At 36.9% G+C, this 26,159-nt stretch overlaps 1 protein-coding gene across 8 annotated transcripts in view; it reads right to left on the reverse strand.

Annotated features, from left to right (window-relative positions):
• Positions 1-26,159, reverse strand: part of SGCG (sarcoglycan gamma) — a 119,540-nt gene that overhangs the window by 66,207 nt on the left and 27,174 nt on the right. For 2 of the 8 annotated variants that reach the window (XM_042839275.1, XM_042839272.1), the window contains exons 1-2: positions 16,913-17,016; positions 3,531-3,589 (exon numbers count right to left, since the gene is read on the reverse strand). The gene's annotated coding sequence lies outside the window, so the exon portion shown is untranslated. Of the gene's footprint in view, positions 1-3,530; positions 3,590-9,994; positions 10,170-16,912; positions 17,017-18,351; positions 18,444-22,525; positions 22,611-26,159 lie in introns of those variants that run through there. The other 6 variants (XM_042839276.1, XM_042839273.1, XM_042839278.1 and 3 more) reach the window with 5 other exon arrangements.

Consider the following 26,159-nt stretch of genomic DNA (forward strand, 5'->3'; position numbering starts at 1 on the left):
GTGAGGCTGAAAGAGGGGATAGAGTGCAAAACTATAATAGTTAGTAGAAAGACCATCTGCATCATTTTAACCTTCCCTAAATTCTTTTGTCATTATAAATAAACTGTAAAGTGAAATAAAATTACATGTCAACTCAGGCAAGTGAGAACTATTTTACAGTTTGCATACAGTATCTTCATGGAACATTATCTTCATTAAAGCTTTTATATAACAGAGGGATTTGGCCTCTTCTCCCAGGCAACGAGCAGGACAAGGGGTAATGGCCGCAAGTTGTACCAGAGGAGGTTCAGGTTGGACATAAGGAAGAACTTTTTCTCTCAGAGAGTGGTCAGGCACTGGAATGGCTGCCCAGGGAGGTGGTGGAGTCGCCGTCCCTGGCAGTGTTCAAGAGGTGCCTGGATGACATGCTGCGTGATGTGGTTTAGTGCTTGTGGTGGCAGTGGTGATGAGGAGATGGTTGGACTAGATGATCTTATAGGTTGTTTCCAACCTTGTGATTCTATGATTCTATATTGGTCTGGATGTGTATTATTATATAGTATGAACACCACAAGTACATTAAGACTGACTTCACAATTTGTTGGCATTCAGGCATGCAATAAAAGGCACACTACACACACTATCTGGGCACTGAAGAGTTCAATGATGAAGAAAAGAAATAGCTTAGCATTGCTGTGGCATTTTTCTGCCAGAGGAAAAACCGGTTGTTGATAGAAAAAGCAGGAGTGACCAGGAAGCTTTGGAACCCATAGGGAAATGCTTGCTATTCAAATTCAAACAGACAGGGAAGTTCAAACTCTTATGACTAGATGAAAAGTTTCTAATTCCTTTCAAACTTCTCTAACATCATATATTTAATCTTACCTGGCCTTGATTTGCTGTGATTATATATATGTATTATTATATGGTATATTAGTTTCAATTGTAAACTAATGTCATCAACTTAAAAGTGCTGGATCCCTGCTGCATAATCTGTGGAAGCAGGCAGAGAAATTCACGTGGCCTAGCTGATTGTTTGCATACCTTGCAGTGAAAATGTATGTAATAATCTTGAGATGATTATAATTAATATGTTTATACTGATGTAACAGATGAAAAATAGTCACTGACAGCATAGAATGATGGGCTATATTAAAAATTATTATTTGTTGAATATCTGTGTGCCTTTGAATCTCACTTACAGTAAAAATACTTTTCAAATGTTTTCCATTTTTCCATTTGATTTATTTTTCCTCCCTTAATATAGTTTCCAAACATTAAGTAAATCAGAAAAAATCACTGTCATGATATTTCATTCAGATTCAGAAGACCAAGCAAGACTAGACAGATGTAACTTAAGAAAAAGATTTATTTTTTTCTTTTCAAGTTCTAAAATACTGTTTGGACACCTTTACTGTGTTTTTACATTTGACCAAATGGAGTTTTTATCTTTGTTTTTCCCATGTGATAGAACTAGTGTGTTATTACTTCTAATAACTTCTCTTGCACTTACATATTCTGGTTTACCTTCTTGGTTCATCCGAACAACTTTTTAGTATCTATTTACCATGAGAATTCAACACAATATTTTGAAATAGTCACTGTGCAAAATTTTGTTTCCTTTTGATAGAGTGCTTCCTCTTTACGTAACGTCCCTTTTTATAGTTAAGAACAATGGTTAAGATTCTTTGGCTACAGCTGCATCATCAAAGATATCTGCTCTAACATCAATATTGCCATTGTTTCAATACACCCCTTGATAACAATATGAAAGAAACTCTGTGCACTGATCAGAATTAAGTCAGGAAATGACTCTGCTTCTTGAGATACTGCTCCTGAAAGCAGTCATTGATGGGATTGTAAACTGTAGTCTTATTATTGGATGTACTTACGACATTTACGCCATGAACGTAAAAGAAAAAAATACAGTTTTTCTGATATTGTTTCTGATCTATTACAGCAAACTCAGGTAAAGTCATTGGCAGTGTAGTCTTTATTATTTAGTCTCCATTAATTTATTATTTAATTATAATTAAATATCATTAATAACCACATTGCTATATCAAAATAATACAACATGAATATTATATTCAAATTATTAATGATACAATTAATTATATTAATATAATTAATACAATTAATGATATTATTATTCTGTTCTGCTTGCATAATTCAGTAATTGAGGAATCAGTCTAATTGATATAATTGCTTCATCAGTCTGTGTTATAGTAAACTTCTGTGAATACACTACCACTTGCTTGTTTTTCCCATATGCTTTTATCTTAGTGTCACCCCTTGACATTTTTTTTTCAGTTACGTTTTTAATATGACTATTAAACTTCATTTAGTTTCTTATCTTTCTTAAAGCAAAGCATTTTATTTATTCTATCTTATTTTAAAGCTACAGAAAGATGTATAGTTTTCCTTTATTTCCATTCTTCCACATGTTTTCATACTGCCAGCTTATGTTTTACTCCATAGATGGAGATATGTGGTTTTTATGACTTCTTCATAGCACACCAAAATCTGCTCCCCTGCATTTTTCACCTTTCTCTCAGTCTTGTTTAAAAAGCTTTAACCTTTTTGAAGTATCAGACACCTGGTTTCATTTCTGTTAAAATGAATATGCCATTTCTGTTACTCATACACTCTGTTCTGCCTTAATCATGTTCTTTCTGCATGGCCTTGCACAGAGGAGTAAAAATATTTAAAAGATTGTTACCATGGAAGCCCTGGTCTTCAATTATCCATTTCTTAGTCTGAACTTTGCTCACAGAACCTATTAGCTAGCTTTCTAGACTCAGTAAATTCAGTCTTTCCCTCAATTTCAAGGTCATGGACTTGCACATTCTCCTGGGCCTAGCTGACTGAATCAGCAGTTTTCCACAATACACTACTGCCTTCCTTTACCTATCAGACAAATACATAAATAAGGTTTCTTAAACATTGACAGAAGGTACAAATTATCATATAGGTCCTCAACTTGCCTACCAGTTACTTGCTGAACAGTAGGTGGAACTACTTTTGATGAAGCTTCCCCAGTCTTGCACACAGCACTGGAACTACTGGTGTTACAGATACATTCACAGTCAAGAAATGCTTTACCTTATCACATCCTTGTAAAAATTTTTGGATATATGACTCCAACATATCTTCAATCTAACTGCAGTAGTGGTAAGAAAGTGTTTGGTAAGAAAGGAAAAACAAAATGATCAATTAACTAGCTATTATGGAGCTATTTTAAAATGTTCTGTTGCATAGGAATATTTTACTACTATGTACTTAACCAAGGTTTTATGCTTAATGAGATGTTCTGCCTCTAGCATATACATACTACATTTCCTGGGTGAGCAGGAAGTTTCATTCTACTTAAATGTAGCTAACATACATGGATGAGAAAATGGTGATTTCCAGTTTAATATAACAATTTTTTTTGAACATGATAAAATTCCTACAACTTTCCCAACAGACACACTTTAGCACTTTAATAGTGAAGTCTCTTGTCTATCCCAAGATGCAGCTTAGTTTAACATATTTGATGACATGCTTACCAGAGTTTTTGTAGGGAGGCGACTTGTTTCTGTGAATGCTGACTCTATTACCAACCTGTCTAGGATGTTAAGAGATTAGAAAAATGAAGAGGTTAGCTAAGACAGCATATGCAGAACTTCCATCACACCACCCTCTTTCTTTGTCCAGTCCTAATAGGGAACTACTTAAAATTTCTTCTACTCTCTTGCAGATTGATCGGGAAGATTAAGGATTAAGTCACTCCAGTTCTCAGTAACTGATAAGCATGCAGAAAAATTGCAGAGGAGACTTTGGTCTCAGTAATAGGTGTTAAGCCTTGTGGGGCTTCTTAGTGTAACCTTCCCTTCCTCTTAAATGAAGAAGAGGGAAATAAGAGATCTACGCTTGCTTGCCTAAGATACATGCACGTTGGCACTGTCCCACCGTTGGGAATTCTCCACCTGTGCAGATTCCATAAAAATACACTCTTTTACAACTTGTTGTCCACTCCATGACTTATTTTAGTAGTATCTGTAAATGACTGTTTACATGTGTTGATAGTGATAGGACAAGAGGGAATGGTCTTAAACTGAGATGGGAGATTTAGGCTAGATATTAGGAGGAAGTTTTTCACTCAGAGGGTGGTGATGCAGTGGAACAGGCTGCCCAAGGAGGTTGAGGATGCACCATCCCTGAAGGCATTCAAGGCCAGGCTGGATGTGGCTCTGGGCAGCCTGGTCTGGTGGTTGGTGACATAGCACGGGGGTTGAAATTAGATGATCATTGTGGTCCTTTTCAACTCAGGCCATTCTATGATTCTATTTTGGGGAAATACTGTTCATCGGTCATCTACCTGAAAAAACATCAAGATAGATAAATGGAGCAAATTTTAGACAACTGAAATTAAGAACACTTGTCTTAATGTACCAGTACGTGAGAAACTGATGAGAATTACAGCTGTCCTTTGAGGGAATGGGAGAGAAATTGAGGATCATAACCAAGCCCAAATCCTAAAAAGCTACTCAGCTCAGGATACAACAGTAATTCAACTGGAAATGAATTCCAGTGAACTTACAAACTTGAAATTGCTTTCAGATCTTCCAGTCACATACAGCTGCATACGTTGGGATCAGAAGTCATCCAAAGGCTGTTAGTGGTGAGCACATAAACACTGTCAATTCCAATACCATAACATTCAACCATTACCTCCTGACTTGGTGCACTGCCACTCCTTCCCACATCCCTTTCCTATATCTGTTATTGAAAATGATGAAAAAGTCAAAAGAGAAGGAAAGAAAAGTTACTATTTAAGAATTCTGCAGGAGGACAAGGAAGTACAGCAAGAGGAGTATGCTGCACAGCTTATAGTATAAGAGGAAAAGGCAACTCCCACTGCTATTGCTGGGAAGCCTGAATCACTGTAGGGATATTTCCTTCATAGTGGAGATGCACCTCAGGAATATCAGCCTGAAAATAAAACACAGCATTTCACTCACATTTATTATTTTAGATGATGGCACTTGTAGGGTTCTGCACCTCAGTGCCTGACAAATACAAGAGTGAATCAAAGGGGAATGATTATCCATTCCCTTTTCATTCCTTTTTCTCATCAATGAAGGAAAATAATAAACAGAAAAACTAAGAATTAAATATGGATGCAGAAAACATAACTATTAAGAAAACTTCCTTGGTAGCAGTAATAATTCTATCTTCAGTAATTAAAACATCAGTTGTACTCTTGAACAATAAATAATGCATTATAGGCTCTTAAAAATCCTTCAATAATAAAATCTCCTTCTTAATCAATAAACAAGATATTCTGTGATAACTTACAAAATAAACACAATGAAAAAGAAAACAACTAAATGAATTGAAAGAGCAAATAACACCACAGTTAAATCCAACCCTGATGCTAAGAGAAACAGACAAGTCTTTAAATGATAAATTTAAGCTCTGCAGCACCTATCTCAAAACAGACAGATGAAAGGAAAAAGGCAAGGAATACAGAGAGCTAACATGTCCTTAAGAAAAACAGCACACACAGGCAGCCACTGAGGCTGACAGAATCTTTCTTCTCCCTCCTCTTAGAAGTTAATAAAAATCCTGTCTTTATGGAAAATAAGAATGGTGCGCATTTAGTCTTCTGTGTAAATGGCTTTCTCACTAAAAAGGACAAAACAAAATTAAAAGCCCAAGGATGACTTGAGGATATCATACATTTTCCATCTATAAATAACAAAATGATAGTCCTTACAGGATTATAAATTACACTGAGAACTGAACACTGCATGCTCTCTTATTCTGATCATTTGATCTTTCCAGGTATCACAGAGCTTTTCTTTGGGCCCTCTGGGGTGTTATTCTTTGTAAGTAATACAGCTTTACAGTGTGATCTGGGTATTAGCTGACATACCAAGAAGAGAAACAGACAGGAGATGGCTGCAAAATTACCAAACTTTTACTATAATCTCACTGAGGTCATCTTTGTTCACTAGGATTTTAGTTACTTTAGTCAGCAACAGCTAAATTATTCTCTTATTCAGAAGAGACATGCACACTACACAATGCAGATAAGTCCTTTCTGTTCAGCCTTATTATGGTAACTCGTTTGAAAAGACCGACATTGAATTCTTAGATTAGTTTGCAAGTAACTTAGTGAACAACACTCTGAATAATACAATGGAATATATAATATTCTATTAGATTATTCTATTTCTATATAGAATATATAATATTCTATTATATATATAATATAATAGAATTTATAAATAAATTCTAGAATTTTCTGTAACTTTAGATATGAAAATAAAACAACTGCTTTAATTATCAGAAAGAAGTGTGATATTTGCAATCTACAGTATCTAATTTATGTTCTTATCACATCTGACACATCCCAGGCATCCAATTTAAATCATTAAAACTCAATCCTGAATGCTGCGCTAGTAAAATCTGCACCAGTGGAGGTAGCAATCTGTTGCTGCCATTACTGCAATTGCATGATGTTGGCCCATGACGTCAGAGGCAGATGGTGGTGGTATGGCAGAAGAGGTTGAATCTTCCCATTAATATTCTGACACATGTTGTTGCTGTGCGGCAGATGGCAGCAAAGGGGCAGTGTGACACAATGGTGTTTGACATGGAAGTGTGTATGAAGCGAAAAAGTATGTCATAGCGTTCCTCCATGCAGACAAAAAGCCACCCATCGACATTCAACTTGCTGAACGTTTGTGGAGACCAAACAGTGGATATGAGCACAGTGAGGTGGTGGGTGGTGCATTTTAGTAGTGGTGACAGCAGCTCATCTCTTCTGGTGAAGATCTTTCTGAGAAGAAAGATGTTTTCATAGCTGGTGAGAACGCATAGCCAATGATGGTGCCTGTGTTTAAAATTAATGTTTTGTAGCTGAGAAGTTGCTCTATCAAATCGTGTTCTTGAGCTCTTTTGTATTCCATGGAAATAAATAGGAGGCATTACTTGTGAAGCAACCTATGTATATTTCCTTTACTAGAGTTGAAGCTTTCTGGTATAGAATCATAGAATCACCAAGGTTGGAAATGACCTAAAAGATCATCCAGTCCAACCGTTCACCTATTCCCAATAGCTCCCACTAAACCATGTCCCTCAATACAACATCCAGCCTTTCCTTGAACACCCCCAGGGTCAGTGACTCCACCACTTCCCTGGGCAGTCCATTCCAGTGCCTGACCACCCTTTCTGAAAAGTAAAACTTCCTAATGTTCAGCCTGAATCTCCCCTGCCGTAGCTTGAAACCATTCCCTCTGCTCCTATCACTAATGACACGAGAGAAGAGGCCGACCCCCAGCTCACTACAACCTCCCTTCAGGAAGTTATAGAGAGCAATGAGGTCTCCCCTGAGCCTCCTCTTCTCCAGGCTGAACATTCCCAGCTCCTTCAGCCTCTCCTCATATGGCCTGTGTTCCAGACCCCTCACCAGCTTTGTTGCCCTCCTTTGAACATGTTCCAGGGCCTCAATATCTTTCTTGCAGTGAGAGACCCCAAACTGGTCTCTGGTCTCTGAGACTATTAGTCTTGTATTTTGATACTGAAACTATTTACAAAATGAATAAAATTGTTTATAACAAGCCTTTACGTGTAGAAGAGTCAATTCAGGCATTTTTCCTGTAACAAAAGCACTAAAGCCCGGGAACTTGCACTGAAACGCATGTGAACTTTGTAGTCCAACAGCCAGCAGTTTCTGAACTACTCACAATGAAATATTATTTGCCAAGAACAAAATTAACTCACAAGATCCCACTATCCTAGGAAAAATGATATTTAAAACTGAGTCATCTGATCAACTGGTTCACAACAATGTTTATGGCAGGAGGCAGACGATCTTCAAGGTCCCTTCTAACCTAAGCCATTCCACAATTCAATGATTCAATGACATACTTACAAACCTAAGAAGCTGACAGTAGTAATTCTTTCCTTGCCAGTCTCCTGTTCTCTACTAGAAACAAACCATCATAACATCTATACAGAATGGAAAGGGCTTTCATAAACATTCTTAGCAGATATTTAACATTGCAATTGTTTTATTATTAATTTATTTATTAATGAATGATAGTAAGGACGCAGCTACCCTGTTTAAGAGAATAAGAAAGCTTAATAGTGTGGATGACAGACAACCCTTTGACTGTTCCAGAGTCAGTTGTCAATTACTAGTACAGATCTAGCTCTCAATTTGGATTTTACTTGACTTTTGTACCTTCAGAATGCCCTAGTCTTTCAATTTATGTTTTACGTAACTTCCTAGATCAATAAACAACCAAACAACAACAAAAAAGACCAACAACAAATAATAATTCAACATACTATTCACATGAAACTGACTTATCTGCATAGTTCTACTCTTTGAATCTTTGTAAAACTGCTTCGAGTACTGGATCTTAGTCTTTCATGTGGATGAGGGATGAACCAGATATTGTGCCAGAATACTTCCTCTTTACTTTATTTACAGTTTGACAGTAATAATGTTAAAGAACCCCAGATTTCCTTTTGAGTATTAAGTAGGAGTGTCTTATATGTCCCAGAAACCAGATCAGCTCTTCTGCAGTAAAGCTATGCTTACTTTCTTTGTTTCCCTCATGCAATTATCTCAATTTTTTAAGTATTTGAGACATTCTCCTCTGCAATCTACTGCACTACTCCCAGGTTTTGTTGAATTTCTTCTACTTACTGTCTTACCAACTTCCTTTCTTCTCTTAAACAATCTGAGTCTTCTATGGCTCTTTTTCTTCCTTGGTCCTGCTTACTCAAAATAGCTGAACAACTACACCATATTTATCTTCAGTTCTTGTCTAATGTCTCCTCTGTTCCTTTAAAATTTAAATTTATTGATAATTCCAGCCTTTTGACACATCTATTCCCATCTATAGTGTTTCTCCTGGACTCAATACTCTTGGATGACCAGAACCAGCCTTTGCTTCTTTGAGGAGCTTGTCCCTACATACATCTTTTCTCTCCTTGTTTGGCTTTTGCTCCCACTGCTTTGAAATCAAGTCTCACTCCATCTTCCCTACAGACACCAGCAGAGGTATAGGAAAACATTCCACTGAGAGCATAGATTCTTATGGGTGAAAGGACCTCAGCTCTCACCTCAACTTACAGACCCAAACCTAATGCAGGGAAAATTGTGCTTCATCTCTGTGAGCAGAACTGACAAGACTTGCTGAAACATTTCTCTCATATATGCTGAACTGTGATCTTATGGGTTCAACGAAAGTTCAGAGAGATTTTCACAGGGTATAAAATGCTTATTTGCTTTGGTGCATATTGTTATTCATTTGCTGACATTTTTTTGTGCTAAGAATTCCCCTACCTTACATATAGAATAGTAAAACTGCCAGGGTTAAGGCATGCACTGTGGATATTGGCAGGTTCAGCTGACAGCAAAGCCTCAGAATGGCTCAGCCTTTGCCCCCTGGTTCCCTGCCAGGCATGACCAGGGCCACTTTTTGACCACTTTATGGGAACAGTAGAGATGAGGGCTCCCAAAAGAGCACTGTGTTTTTCTGGAGATGAAAATTAGTTGCACAGATGCAAGCTGTGTCATGCCATTTGCCTTCAGAGCTGAGGATTAGTCTTCGCTAGCACATACGTGACTTACTCCAAACAAATAAAGATGAAATTCAGCTACAGACAAGTGAATATCGTCCTTATTGTCCACTTCAGGAATTATTTCTCCCTCACTGGTTTGTGTTAACAAGAGTTTGTGATAACATTTAAGTGGTCTTAATTAAATACAATGAATTGAACAGTAAGAAGTTCCGAAACAGTAAGCAGAAACTATTCTCCTGTACAGAATAAACTCAATAGACATCTCACTAACTTTCTTTTGAGGAGATTACCAAGATTATGAAAGCTCTAAGTGGTGAACAAGAATGCCATCTGTTACACAGTTATAAAACTACTCCTCAGTAAAATGTTCCTGACTCTGTAAAAGGGAATAATCAATCATCTGAAATTGGAAAAGTTTTATCACCTTGTGACAGCTCAAAGGAAGTGAACTGTTGTGTGTGACGTGGTAGTTTCATCAGGCTGTGCAGCCTGGCAAACAATTCGACATTTCATATGTTTCACGACATTCAGATTCATACTCTCCATATCGTATTTTCACACCACAATTTGTTGCACCTGCTAGAGCAACACATTCAGACCTGGAAGAAAGCGCCAGACACAAAAATAAGGAAAAGTGAGTTCCCAGACAGCTCTATGGAACTATTTCTGTATTCTCACTTATCTATTAAAATCTCTGCTGTCCTCCAGAGAAAAATCTCTTGCAGTTATATTTATATTATCATTAGTAAGTCTTGAAACCTACAGCAAGTAAATTACAGAAAATATTCTATTCTTAAGAAAATACATTTGTTCTTTAAGCAAGACTATGTGATTTTGAGTGACAATGGAATGAGCCCATAGTACCTCTAGAAGTTTACAATGACTCTTAACCTGGGTGACTAATTAGAATTCTGCCTACTTTAGAGTGGCCTGCATGTCTTTGGGTATTGCTAACATTAAGGAACTTATTTGCATATCTGACAAAATAGATGCTTCCCATGTAAAATTATACAGACAAGATCTGTAGTTTGTTATTCTCAGTTGCAGTGAAGGTAAGTTTTTCATGTACAATACAATATTATCTCTTAAGTACAAAGGCTATGATATGTTTTTGGGCTTTCAGTTTTCCTTTAATGGAAACACCACCAGGAATCTCAAAGAAGTGGTAGGCACAAGTACTTTTACATCTTTTTCCCAGTCCCTTGTTATCCTTTTTCTGGTTAGTTTTACACTGGAGTGAAGTGGGGCAGATGCACCAGAATCACAAAGTAAACTCAGTGCCTGGGGTCCAGGGCTGCAGGAGAAATTGAGAGAACTTGGCTAAGGGTTGTGAATGTCCTGAAAGGCTGGAAGTTCTTTACAGACGTGAAAAAAATGAAAGCAGTCCCTCTGCTGGAGACAAATTATTAAAGAATGTCTGCTGTCATCCTCTCATGTGGATCTATACCAAACATGAAAACTTCTGGAAACGTCAAAAAAAAATCTTTAAAAAAATCATTTACATGTTTTTAATTTCTAGGTGTGTGATCCTTTCTGTGACACAAGAGTAATCACCACCAAGGCCAAAATGAGTCTTGCAGAAATTCTTTTCTCACTATAATTTATGCTTTACAAGGAGCAGAGCTTTCAGGAAAAGTCCTTTAACATTATCTTCAATGTTGTTCTCTGGAAAAGTATTTCATGTCCTCTGTGCTGGAAGAGGCACTGTCTGTGACAGCCTAAAGAAGCAGCTCTATTTAAATACATAAAAGCATATGAATTGGCATAACTTTTTCTCTTTTTCCCGTGCTTGCTTCTACTTTTCTTAAAATACTAACTACTTCCAGGAGGAATGCTGCTGTCTCTTTACAGGCATACTCCCAGTTCACACAGTAGACTTAAGTACAATGACAAAACATACAAACACAGATAACCCTGTTCTCGAGTGCAGTCCACTGTTGGCTGAGAACCTTGAAAAGTAGTGCATTAGCCTTGTTAAATGATTACATACATTACAGAGAGATATAATGCCCTTCTGTGAACCTTTTTTGAACAGTAAGCTGAAAATATATTGAAAAAAAAACCCACCAACAGCAATGGTGAAATGAAAGACACAGAGGCTAGAGATGAAAGTAAGCCCTTGTGTCTCCCCTATTAATTTAAGTGATTCACCACAGATAAGATTTCCAAAATCTTAAAGAATTATTTGGTGTTCAATCTATAAAGTCTCGATTGTGCCTTTTTTGAAAAGACACGTAACTAAACTGCAAATTTGAAATTCACTTCCCTTTTCTGCAGTGAGGTAAGCAAGATGCATTCCTATTTATACTACCTCATGACATATTTTAAATGTCTCTCCTTTTCTGATGAATTTTTTGCATCAGACAACACAAACTGATGTGCTGCTTTTGCACTGCAGTCCTTGACATAACAGTGTTACTACACATTTTTATTACACAGAAGAAAACAAATTCATTTAAAAATGTATTAGACACATAAGGAAATCATCAAAACACACGCACAGCAGAAGCCTTTTTAGGTGATGTTAACTTCAAATGTTTAGGCAGCAACTGCCTCTATGTTTCTTCAACAGCTGTGACAAAGCAGTAATGCAAAAACACAGGAGATGAAGAACATAGCAAGATGTATAAATACTCTTCATCAATATGCTACTTATTGGATTAAACTAACAGGAAAGATGCAAAAGTTACAAAACACATACCTCATTTTTCCATTAGCTGTACAAATAAATTAAGTAATAAATAAAGAAACAAAAGCTAGAATTGCAAGTGAAGTACATACACATTCCAAAACATACTGAGAGTAAGATCTCTCATTTAACATCTATGTACCTTCTATACCTCAAAGTTGATTTTTTAATATAAAGTATATTAACAGAAATGGAAATAAGCAGTTAATACTAAAACCTAAGTTTACATTAAATTTGAATTACATCACTGGTTCAAATACTGCAATGTGAACAGTATGATTTGTATTTTGCATACTTCTGCATTTTAAAGGTCCTACTTTGAGGAAATGGAAAACAATTTCTATTAGAGTCAAAGAACAAGCATATTACAATCTCCAGGAAGCATGTCCCTGGTCATTTTTTGGACTAACAAGGGAAAAAGCATCCATAGAATGTATTATTTGTTATTTTAAACTCAGATTAGACAGATTATTTGCTGATCAGTTACTGAGAATATTGCCTCATACACCCATCAATTTTTGTAGCCTGAAATTTCACCAGAGAACCAACCCAGAAGACAATAAAACTTGGAATATTTTATCAGGAAGCTCTAATAACTGGTATCTGCTACCTACATATCTGTTACAGCTTTATTTACAGTTTGGACCATAAACAATGAGCAACTGACAAGTTCCAGAGCTTTTGCATCCATTTGACAGTTTATGAAAAAAGAATTAGACATGTAAGGGCTATTACCTAAACTATTCCTTGTAGATTGAAAGAAAACTACAGGTCATTCTGAAGTACGGGTCCTGATATGCTGTTAGGCAAGATTCTTTGTTGCATGCTCAGCTTGTTTACTACCTGCATTACAGATTAAACTAGACTCTTCAAGAGAAGAACTTACTTCTTGGTATGGTGATTTCACATGTAAATACTTCTCCAGGAAGAGAAAAAGCTACAAATTAGGCTTTTCTAAGTTCAGGTTCAGGAAAAGTCCATGCAACTTTCTAAGTGCAATTCTGTTATGAAATTTTTCCAATTATCTAACCTAAATCTCCCTTGGTACAACTTGAAGCCATTCCCTCTTATCCTGCCAGTGTTACCTGGGAGCTGAGGCAGATCTCCACCTCACCACTACTTCCTCTCAGGCAGTTGTAGAGTGCAACAAGATCACCTCTGAACCTCCTCCAGACTGAACAATCCCACTTCCCTCAGTCGCTAACCATAAGACTTGTGCTGCAGACCCTTCACAGCTCTGTTGCCCTTCTCTGAACATGATTTAGCATCATGAACTTCACCTTGTACAAGGGCTACGTATTACTTGAATCAAAAGGAGAAAGCTGAATAAAATTCCCCAGAGACTTCAAAACATCTACCAGTGTTCAAATCTATTTCAAGATGGGAAAATTGTCTTGTAAATGTTCTCATTTCATTTCAGCTGTGAAATATCAAAATATGAAATCAGACATATAAAAGAGATAAAGTCTCCACAATATATTTTAAGTACAGTATATTAAATACTGAGAAGAATCCTAGTGATAAAAAGTGAAGTAAGCAAACTTGAGAGACATAGATGGAAAAAAGGGAGATAGATGGTAAAATGGGGAGATAAATTGCCAAAGGAATGTTGAATAAAGTCACAAAAAGATTGACAAAATACTGAAAGATGGAATCTTCTGATAAAGCAAAGGAGGAGAAAAGAATTTAGCTTTCTGCAGCCTTTGATTTTCTTCTTTTACGATCTAGATATTTATATGCTTTACTTACTCAAGAAATCAAAAATCATAGTTTATTTCTAGATAATTCCAATTTTAATTCTCTTCTGAGTTAAAGTCATATTGTAGTTAGTATCTGAGCATTTCTGATACAGAAAGACAGTCATTTTAATATTACTAATATAGCAAGCACTTTAGATGTTCTCAATATGGCTAAAGGAAAAATGACCTAATCTTCCACAAACATGGCCAGATTCAGTTAACAAAACAAGTCAGCAGGTATAACTTATAGAACTATCAGTTCTATAAATGTTTAACTAGACACAAAATTAATGAAAAATATGAAAATAAATGCTAAAAAATTAAGTGTGCATATGTGATTCTTATAGCTAACCATCAAGTTATACATACGCATATATTCACATAAAAAATGTTTATGTTTCAGTGAGAATCATCTGTTTTAAAGCTAATGCCAACACTTATTGCATATCACACTCCACTTAAAAAATGTTGAAGTTCATATTCCACTTTCTTATACAGAAGTACTTCACTCACCACAGAAACGTAAGCAACTGTGGCATGAAATGCAGCAGCTGTTTAACAGCTTCTGGCAGGTATACAGAGAGGCTTAATGAGAAGACTGCCCCAGGTAGCCAAAGTTACAGATGAACTACATAGTGAGAATATTCTTACCCAAGCTGAAAATGTGACCAAGATATTGAATAAACTTGTTATTGAAACTGTCAGGATAGTTTTATCTTGGCTTAACAAAGGAAAATGTGTAATCACACTCTGTCACTGTCTAAATTGTCTATCTCCCATCACTTTCCATCCTTCTTACAAAAGTTCTCGAGCTTCTTAGTCAATTCCAATCATTCTACGGACACGCAGAGGTCTTAGAAATCATATATTCCTATGAACTTTATGAGAATGAGACAGAAGACAGATGAAAGCCCATAATGTCTCCACTGAGAAAGTGCAATTGTCAAGAAGATTATCATCACCTCTTATTACATACTAGAAGTCTTGAAGGAGAGAAACACTTTCTAAATGCCTCTGTTAAGGAAAAACCTCAATCATCTCATTAAACATCTAAGAGAATCAACTTTGAGAAATAAATTTACTTGAAAGCAAGATGAATTTAATTCCAAGTCATGAAAACAATTACAAGCTGTAAGATGCCAGGACCTGAGATTTATATCTCACACAAAAGGCATTACTTTTCAGAGGAAGAAATAAATCTCTCAAAACTATTCAAAGAAGAGGGCATTTGTACTCTCAGATAATTTTCCTGTGCTGTTTGATGGAGGCTTGGGTTTGTATTATATAATATTTCCAGCTTTTCCTTTCAATTGTTCTTTCAAAACTATTTACCCATACTTAAGTACATTTCTGCTTGAAATTCCTCCATACTAACAACAGATTGTCTAATTACAAATTACACACCTGTGTAATTACAAATCTATTACAGAATGGACAAATATTTTATTTTTAAATTATTATTGGAGCCTTATAATTACAACTAAAAACTAATATGCAACTCGCTTTCACCAGTGAGTTTTCAAGCAGGAAAAAATTTGCATGTCATTTGGAAAAGCCATAGAAGCTTAGAAAAGAGATTTTAAATGGCTCCTTCTAATACTGGGCTTAATATGGATCCTTTTATTTCTAATTTAACTCCATGCAGTGACTCTTACACTTGGACAAATTTTAGGGTCATTTGTTTTCTTTCATTATGTAATAGAAAGAAGGTCTGTACTTCATACATGAATACCACATTTGTTTAGAAGATAAACAGACTTTCAGCCTAGGCAAGGTAGAATCAATTCTGAATATACCTTGCAACCAAAGTTACCAAAATCGTAACCAACTGCAAACTTTCAGGACTCTATGGCACATAGTTACTATAGTTCCCCCATTCGGATGTAGCTATGCAGGCCAGATTTAACCTTACCAAGCACAGATCCCCTGCACCGACAATAGAGAGAGGCAGACTCTGCCAGGAGGTGATTCATCATCTCCTCAAGAATGTATTTAAGTTAGAATGGTAAAACCACTTGTATCTCTATAAACGTAGCCTAGGTGACTGGCGTAGATGCAGTCAAATCACATTCCTGCTGTAAGAACTTATGCGCTCATTCTGACGCATGATTAAATCTTCAGTGCTAGCACCTGGCAGAGACATCAAATATCTTCCACTAAATCATTTGATAATGAGTCAGAAATATACTGGTATCAAATTGGTCATTTTCCTGCAGGCAGTGAAATTATCCAAGAGAAAACATATTTGAATCCACATTGTAAGAGGAGTTCTGTATGCATGCAGTTATACACTCCTTATTTGTTCAAGTTTGCTAGATTCAAATTCCAGTCAGTTGAAGCTTATTTTGGTAATAGTTCCTCAGATGGAAAGTTAGTATCAGGCTGTCAAATCAAAAATAAGTGTTCAGCAGAAGCAAAGGATCCACTCTTCATTAAATTGAACTTTCAGTATGTGATAGATAACTGAGAGAAACTTAGAGCTGCAACCATAAGAGATTTACTATTGAAAACCAGAGATTTATGTAATTCTGTAATACATTTGTATGCTCATATGATGTTGTACAAAAACTTAAAAAGCACTAAAAGTTAGCTTCTTAATATTATACAAATGCAAGTTTATACCATGCAACTTCACATTGCATTTAGCTGCTAAAACAAATATATTCAAATTACCAGAATCAAAGTTATAACTTTGTATAAAAATTAACACTTAAATTCAGGTCCGAAAACAAATGGTATGAGTAGCAACATGATTCTTATATGAGGACAGAAAAGGCCTGGAATGCTGCACAGAAAATCAGATGAGAGGGAAGTTCAATATAACCATATGTTAAGTAAAGATCAAAAAACAGCTTGATCTTAACTTGCAAACATTTTAATACTTATAAAAATAATTAGAAAATAAGTTTCTTACCTTAGAGATCTGAAACAAAGTGAACTTCTGAATAAACTACAATCAGACTCTTCCCCAGAGGGATCTGACTAACTTTTCCACTACTTTCAAATCTGGGAGTGGAAGATATTTTAGGCCTGGCCAAATATCACTAGAAGAAAATTTGCTCACATGTTTGGCTGTGTGTTGCATTCCACTCTGTTGCTCTGGCGTACAGACGTGGCTAATTTTAATCTGTGACATAAGCGGCCAATTCTATTGCTAAAATGGTTGTGTGCTGACTCCAGATATGAACTGCCCCACTGTAAGATAGAGCCAGTGCGTAGTGCATACTAAAATGGCACAACCTGTTATATCTGAGATCACAAATCCCAGCTGCTTTATTAAAATCTGAGAATATGAAGCATTTCACAGAATTCAGGCATAAATGCTATTAACATAGATAGCTGTTAAGAGCAAAATTAACAGACAAAACTTCTGTTTTCTGCATCCTTGAGTAATATCCAACAAAACAATCTTTTTTTTTTTAATAAGCAATTTTAATACTGACATTATTCTAAACAGAATCTCTAGTGGTTGGTACATAAGGCCTCTTTCAAAAACACTTATGCAAGAAATACTTATGTTAAACTTATATTATACAATTAGAACAGTACATACGACATTTACATAATAATTACATTAAGAATTATTAACCTTCTCTAAATGTTAATCTGTTCTTGGTATTATGAAAGATGCACATAACTAATGAGAGCCTCAAACAAAATGTTTCATACACTGTAGTGCATATTTTACAACATTCTTTTAGAAATTATGAGCCATCTTTCTTCAACGTCATTTAGGCTTCTAGTTTTCAGATGTAGAAAACAAGAATTTCAGCGCTGCACAGCTTACATTAGACTGACTGTACACTGACCTACAATTTTCTGTTTAACCTATGAGACTGCAGAATCTGCGCTGTAACTGTATGCAAATTAAAAAGTATTAAAGCATGCATATGCAAGATTTTACACAATAGAAGACCAGTAACCGTGCTATGCAGTCGTCATCCATTTGTCTGGACAACTTTCTCAAAGCACAGTGTTTCCTTTTCTCTAGCTATATACTCACAGTGTTATCATGCTTTAGAAGATGAAGTTCCTATCAGACGTTCAACAGCTGCAGATCATAAATTTAGGGCTGGCCACAGGCTTATAAGATACTTTTTTGCTTTTATGAACACTGAGTCCATTAATTCTTTATGAGACTGTTTACATTACACGAATCGAGTTGTTCTTTTCTGTACAAAAGAATTAATTCACTGGTATCTGACATAAAGGACAAACATTCTTCATAATGAAATTACATCACACAGTAGTTTTCTTTATGGACAGAACTTTTGTGTTATTTTCCATGTCTATTACTGCTCTTGGTATACCTGCAAAGTAAAAACACATAAAATAAAAAGAACAAATAAATACCTCAGTTAGTATCTTCTGAAGTTCTCATGAAGTAGGATAGGAGCAAGAGCAACTGTCAGTGAGCTCTGTATCATCTGAAGGTGGCTGTCTTCCTATTTAAATGTAAAAAATGGAAAGAGAAAGGAAAAATTTTCAGGAATATATAGGAATGAACAAAATAAATTCCTGAATTGCCCTCCTGAGCACTTTAATTGACAATATTGTAAAAGATGTGGGCCAAAACACACTGAGATTGAAATTATAGTACACACTAAAATGAAACACTGGACACCCAAGCCCTGTTTGGTCTGCACATGTACGCCAGCATTGTTTACAGTGAATGGAATAAAAATTTTTGTCCAAAATGTATATGAAAAATAATGAAGACTTCTGTTGGAATATTAAAGTTCCAGTTATTATTAGAATGCATTAGTGTAATAAGCAATTACTTCAGTCATGGAGTCTCATTTCATCTGTATGAAAACTAAGTCTTCCTCTCAAGTGATTATTGTCCCAGACCAAGAATCCTAATGTCCTGTCTCTCACCAGCAGTTGCCAACATCCTTTTCATTTGGATTTTGCTAATCAGTGACTGATAACATAGTTCTGGAGAGGTTACGTTAGATAACATTCCGGAAATGTTTAGCTAGTTAAACCAAACATACTCCACACTGGCAGGACCTCCTCCTACCAGTACTCGCCTAAGCAGAGGAAGAAATGGATACAGGATTCAGAGGCTGTGTTCTATGCTCCAAAAAATTATAAACACCTGTATATTCAGTTTTATAACAAAGACAGAATTATTCATGAATTTCAAGAAGTACTTGAAAATGCATGCCATGGGAAAAAAAAAACATGGAAAAAGATCCCTAAATTGTGGTTTGAGTATTCTGCCACCAAAATACACCACTTTTTTCATACAGATAGTTTACAAGTAGTTACGTGTATACCTACAAGTTTTCAATATCTCCTCAAAGCACAAGACAATGAAATGGTGGAGAAGATGGTGACTATCAGCTTAACCAATTCATCCAATGAAAAGACAAACTAAATGGAAATTTATACATCCATAAGAGCCCTTTGGTCTTACTTGTATCAACTTCTCTAACTTATTAAAATAATTTCCAGGTCTCTGACATGTTTAAAGAACACAATAGGAACTTAGGGCAGAAGGACAGTCTAGTCTCTCTGGAAAACAGAGTTTATTTCAGTAATAAGAGCCAAACAATAATTTCACAGTTGCTTGTTATAAAAAAATTAGTTTCACTTTAATCATCTAGGCTAGATTTTCTTGGACTACTTGTTGCAGGGAGGTGTCTGTCTATAAGGTTTTATATACTGTAGTCAGAAAACAGATCATCTGCAGTCAGAAGAGTATCTGGCTACCACTGCCCTTACTCCATTTACAGTATCTTTGTCCTTGAGGCCTAAATCTCGCTAATGTCATTAATACTCCCTTCTCACAAGAAAACAAGATATCCCAGCTCTCTTGTATTCCCAAAATTGCATTGCAACAGATATCCCTCTTCATAATTATTAATGAAGTAAACTGAGAATAGAAGCCCTCTACTGCTGAACAACTGTGATTATATGACAAACAAAAAAACCCACACCAAAGCCACACAAAAATATTTATCTGTTACAATCACTGAATGAAAAATAAAACTGAATCCTCAATTAAATAAATTGGGGGACAACTGTATTAACAAACTGTCAGAAGAAATGAAATATAATTAGTCACTAGCCACCTCTGGACTTCTAAGAACAGAGGGGACTATGTCCTATGAGTAGGGCTAGGGTGAATATTTTATAAAGGGATGTCATCTTCTAAACCTGAACAAAACATTGAGCCAAAAGGAACTTAATCTTTCCTATATATATAGAAATATTTGAAAGATACTGTGGCATATCTTCAAGCTATAAAGTTCAATTGTTTAAAATAGTTACTTGCACAAAGTAAGAAATATTACAACAGCAACATTTTGGAATATAAGCACAGTATAACTTTAGTGGAGAAAGTAATAGGAACACATGTACTAAGACTTTAAGGCATATCTGTTGACACTGTTTCATTATGCCAGTACCTATAAAGAGGTTCAAAACATCTTTGGAACTCAGAATAGCTATATTTCATCACAGTATGAACAAGAATACTTAGCTCCTAAAACAGAAAAATATAAAAAAGAGTTTGAAGACAAGATAAACATAAAAGGACTTATTTCTAAATATCCAACTGCCCAGCATGTCAGAGCACAGCAGGTCCTTGTGTCTGGTCTCTGTGAAATGTTTTCATACATGAACATGAACAGCTGGCTGTGGGGCTGTTCCCAATCATCCTATCAGTATTTCAATTTCTGCTTCAGCTGTTATCTTCCAACTCATTGCTACCACACTCCTCTATCAAGCAGATTCAAACTGACAGAGGGTTAGTTTTGTTGTTCGGTGGCTTTGACAGATTTTTTTGTTTGTTGGTTTTGTGAAGTTATATCTTCTAATTGGATTGCATCTTCACACATTTTTTATTAAATAGCTCCTTTACTTCTGTGAATTTAACTCTGTACGAACCTGTAAAAAGGCTAAATTGTGAGGCAACAAGTTAAGAGCTGCCCGTACACACAGTACTCACCGCAGGATGAGCCTGACAGGTGAACTGGAATAGATCTAAGATAAAACAATGAAGTTTTTTCAAAAAGCAAATAATTAAGCTTACCATTGCAGACTCTTTTAGAGGTGCAATCTGGGGAGGGCAAGACTAATGAAGCTTATGTGTCAACTAGAAGACATGATGAAGGGATGTTGCTATAGTAGTACCCTAAAAACTGAAGATGCTGCTTAATACTGCAGAGAAAAAAAGAAAAAAAACCCACAACACTACTTAACCTAAAATGTCCAAGCAGATTTGAAAAGATTTTGCCCTATTACAAAGTTCAGATAATGCTTCTACAGTATCAAGTATGAAGTGCAACTACTGTTGACTTTTGGAAGTTAACTGCTAGCTTTTTCTCAGGAAGAAAACCAGAAATGCGTACTTGGATTGCAGGGGAATTCTTCACTATTCTGTACAGGACAGTGGATTAAAACCTTTTTTAATGAGTTAATTCTTCTGTGCATTAGGATTTTTATTTCAGTGTGTGATGCGCTGAGCACCCATTCACAGCTCCATCAGCAAGCAGATCTCTGCTGGTGACATGGACAGTGGGATTGGGTGCATCCTCTGCAAATCTGTGACTGACAGACTGGAGGGAGGGGATGCCATTAAGAAGGATCTAGACAGGCTGGGAAGGTGGGTCTGTGTGAATCTTTTGCAGTTCAACAAGGTCATGTGCAACGTCCCATACCTGTGTCACTAAAATCTTAAGCATGAGTGGACTGGGAGCAGCCCTGGAAGGACTTTGAGGTATCAGTTGATGATAAACTCAACATTGTCTGGCAATGTGTGCTTACAGCCCAGAAAGCCAATTGTATCCTGAGCTGCATCAAAAAAAGCACAGTGATGGAGGTGATTGTACTCTCCCCTTGTGAGGACTCATCTGGTGCACTGTGTTCAGATCCGGGGCCGCAGCACAAGAAGGATGTGGCACTGTTGGAATGGTTCCAGAGGAGACCACAAGGTAATCACAGAGTTGGAACATCCCTCCTAATAAGAAAGGCTGAGGGAGTTGGTCTTGTTCAGCCTGAAGAAGTCTCTGGGGAGAACTCATTGTGGCCTTCCAGTACTTAAAGAGGGCTTGCAGGAAACCGGGAGATTGGCTCTTTATCCAAGGATGCGGTATTAGGACAAGGGATAATGGTTTTTAACAAAAATAGGGGATATGTAGATTAAATATTAAGGGGAAATTCTTTACTCAGAGTGGTGAGGCACTGGAAAAGGCTGCCCAAAGAAGCTATGGGTGCCCCATCCCTGGAAGTGTTTGAGGCCAGGTTGGATGGGGACCTGGGTAACCTCATCTAGTGAGTGTTTTGGTGACTGGCAACTGTGCACAAGGCAGGGTGATTGCAACTGGATGGCCTTTAAGTTCCCTTCCAACTCAAAACCATCCTATGTGTCTATAATTAATTCCACGGTAGAACAGGTTTAACAGGCCTTCGAACGTGTGCATCTGGAGCTGTATCATCATACTGCAAAAAACATGTAGTGTAAGTGATGACTTCTTGTGCTGAACTACAGTTCAGAATCCCAGAATGATGCACTTACTCCAGACCCTCTGGATCATATTGTCATTATCAGGCAGACAGTGGAAGCTCATCATTCAGCTGAGAATTTTTTACCCCTTCTGAGGTTTCTAGGAAGACAAAAAGAAGACCAATAAAAAAGGAGAACAGAGAATTAACATTTCTCATCAACTACCATAAGAGCAATCTGTGCTCTCACCTATGGAAGAAATGCAAACAGCCCTAAAGGAGTATGAATACAACAGTACAGCAAACAATTTTTTAAGAATCTGTTTTGAAGATCTGAACTTGTATAAAAGTAGAGCCTCAGTGCCAAAGATCAAAACACAGCCCTTGAATCATCAGATCTTTTTTAAGCTGCCATTCACTACAAGACAGTAAAACAACAATTATTGATGTCAACAATGTATCTCAACAATCTGTTGGCCTTACTGAGAGTCTAGGTTTCCCAAAATGAAAGCAGAAAAATAAGGCACATGAGAAATGTATTTAATTAGGAACTTGCCATCTGGCATAAGCAAGCAAATTATAAGTGTAGCCTTTTTAATATAGAAGTTATAATCAACTGGGGAATAGACCATAAGCTATTTCTTGTATGATTGAAATGCATAAGTTAGGTATGGGGATACTGTAATTATCAAGTATTTTGAAGCATTATTCATGAGGCCAAGCTGTGGGTAACCACAGCATGTGGAGTGGCCACAGTAAAACTGCTGATTTGAAATTGATAGGTATAAATCAGTAATTTTGGCAGCCTTTGAGAATTTGGCACTTTATTAAGTAAAGTTAGAATATACCTGAAAAATAAATATCTAAGTGAGTTTGAACAAGAAGTAAAAGCATGTATAACCTTTTTTTGAAGTACTATTTGGAGCAATGTTTACTATAATTACACATCCCATTCTGACAGATTATTTTGAAAAATAAATAAATGAATAAAAACAAAGTACAGAATGGGCAAAAAAATGCAGTAGCCTCTACTTGTTACTGTACTGAACAAGAGATAACTTGCTTAATTTTAGTAATAAACATCAGCATATGACCAAATCTCTTCTTGGTGAACTTTGTAATAGTTGGTGATTTGTAATAGTTTCAGAATTACTGGTCAAAGAAACAGAAGTTATGGTTAAAAGTCCTTTTCCCTATTGTAGAATCGTAAATCACTTAGGTTGGAAAAGACTTTACACATCATTGAGTCCAACCATGACCTAACCATACTACCCTAACTAACAACACTCTGCTAAATCATGCCCCTGAGCGCCACATCCGAATGATTTTTAAACACATCCAAGGATGGTGACTCAACCATCTCGCTGGGGAGCCTATTCCAGCGCTTATCAATCAAAACACTTTGCTTTACATCCTCGCTCCTCACACATAGGTGGCTTTGCATCAGCTAAAGAGAGAAAAGCTGTGTCCCACTTCATCTGATCAACTCATCTGCTGTCTGGAACTCTAGTGCCTACAAAGGCTGCTTCATTTTCATCTGAGCTAAGACCCAGCCATCATCTGTTTGAAAACTGTTGCAGTGCTAAACATAAAGCCAAGTCACATACCAGCCCCTTCACCAGGAAACAAATCCCAGAGACTCACCAATCCTTTCCTAAGATAAAGATGTCTCACAGCCTCTGAGCTTCTGTTTCTTTTTCTTTTTTTATTTAATCCTTCAAAGTAGACAAGCACCAGACTCAGTATAAAAGTGAATTGTCCCAAACAGAATGGTCTACAGTAAAATTACCTGCAATATCCAATTTATCCATGACTTACAGTCCTCTGTAATGTTTCTAGCATTTCCTAAGGAAATATATTTGATGTATCCTTCTCCTTCCACTATAATGTGTATAATGTATCCCAGGGACCTGATAGAACTGGCTGATGTGGTTGGCAAGCCTCTCCATCATACTGAAAAGCCATGGCTGTCAGGTGAAGCCACCAGAGACTGCAAAACGTGAAACATCACTCCCATCTTTAAGAAGGGGAGAAAAGAAGATTCAGGAAACCAGAGTTTGGTCAGCCTCTGTGCCTGGGAAGATATTGGAGCAGATTCTCCTGGAAGAGATGTTAAGGCACATGTGAGATAAGGAGGTGATCTGATACAGCCAGCATGGCTTTACCATGGGCAGATCATATCCGACCAATCTGGTGCCCTTCTATGACAGATTGGCAGCACTGGTGAACAGCAACTGATGTCATCTACCTGGATGTGTGCAAGGCCTATAACATGGTGCTATACCCTATCCTTATCTCCAAATTTGGAAAGATATGAAGGAGTGACTATTCAGTGGATAAAGAATTGCCTGGATGGTCACAGCCACAGAGTTGTGTAGAAGGGCTCACTGAGAGAGGCCCTGAGTAGAAGGAAAGTTCTGGGTTGAAAAGCTGGACATTGAGCCAGTAGTGGGATCTGTGACCTATGTGGTGATTGTTCCCCCTCTACTCTGCCCTTATGAGACCTCATCAAGAGTACTGTGTAGAGCTCTGGAGCTCACAGGGCAAGAAAGATGTGGAGCTGTTGGAATGGGTCCAGAGGAGAGCCATGAGGATGATCAAAAGGCTGAAGCACCTCTCCTCTGAAGACAGGTTCAGTGAGCTGAGGTTGTTCAGCCTGGAGAAAGCTCTGGGGAGAATTCATTGTGGCCTTCCAGTACATAAGGTGAGCTTATAAAAAGAAGGAAGACAAATTTTTTACATGGAGTGTAAAAAGATGCAGATGGCGATAGCACAAGGGGAATGGTTTTATACTAAAAGTGGGAAGATTTAGATTAGATGTTCAGGAGAAATGCTTTGCTCAGAGGGTGGTGCAATTCTTAGGAGTCTATCTGCTGGTTGCTCTTTTGCTTTTCTTTGCATCTATATCCTGCTTTCACAGACCTCCTCAAAGCTAACCCCTCACAACAATGACCTTTCTCTTTTTTTTCTGCAATCAACACACTGATATCTTGGAATATTGCTTACATCTACCAAGTGACTTTACAAAGCGCTTATTTAGGTTTACTGGGCCCATATATTTAATCCCCAGTCCATGTTGCCTGAGTTAACATCAAGCAGAATGGTCACTGTTGTCTTTTTGAATCTTATTCCTCTTTGAGTTTTGAGGAACTGAAAAGAAGGGAAAATGAAATTTAAAAGGAGAGGAATCTGTACCAACTGACTCCAGCCAAGCTGTCAGTCTGTCTTTGCTACGTGACACAAAGGATTGTCTCAGCACCTCCTTGTCAGTGATTGCCATGCTCCCTGAAACACCAGTGCACAATCCAGCATACTTCCTTTGTGAGAAGCCTAGACAGTTTACGGGTGGGAACAGATAGCATTCATCAGCACTTCAATTACCTATCACCTCAGAAGCTTGAATTTTCCTGATATATCAGTGCTGTGGCATAGCAACACTACTTCGATTCAGTTTCCTTTTCTTTCTTACTTTAACCTCTACACTTTAATCATACAGACATAGATCAGGACACAGTCATCTACATGAAATGCTCTGCACTAAGCATTGCAGGTGGACATTGTAATATGGGCTTTAAAGAAGCATACAATCAATTTCTAACTAGCAAGGCTATATCTCCTTCCTCCCTCCCTCCCTCCCTCCCTCCCTCCCTCCCTAAAGAGGCCAGTTTTTTTTTTTTTTTTTTTTTTTTTTTTTTTTTTTTTTTTTT

This window comes from Centrocercus urophasianus, unplaced genomic scaffold, assembly GCF_019232065.1.
Source record: "Centrocercus urophasianus isolate 14NV4802_14NV808 unplaced genomic scaffold, USGS_Curo_1.0 seq_9, whole genome shotgun sequence".
Classification (NCBI taxonomy): Eukaryota; Metazoa; Chordata; class Aves; order Galliformes; family Phasianidae; genus Centrocercus; species Centrocercus urophasianus.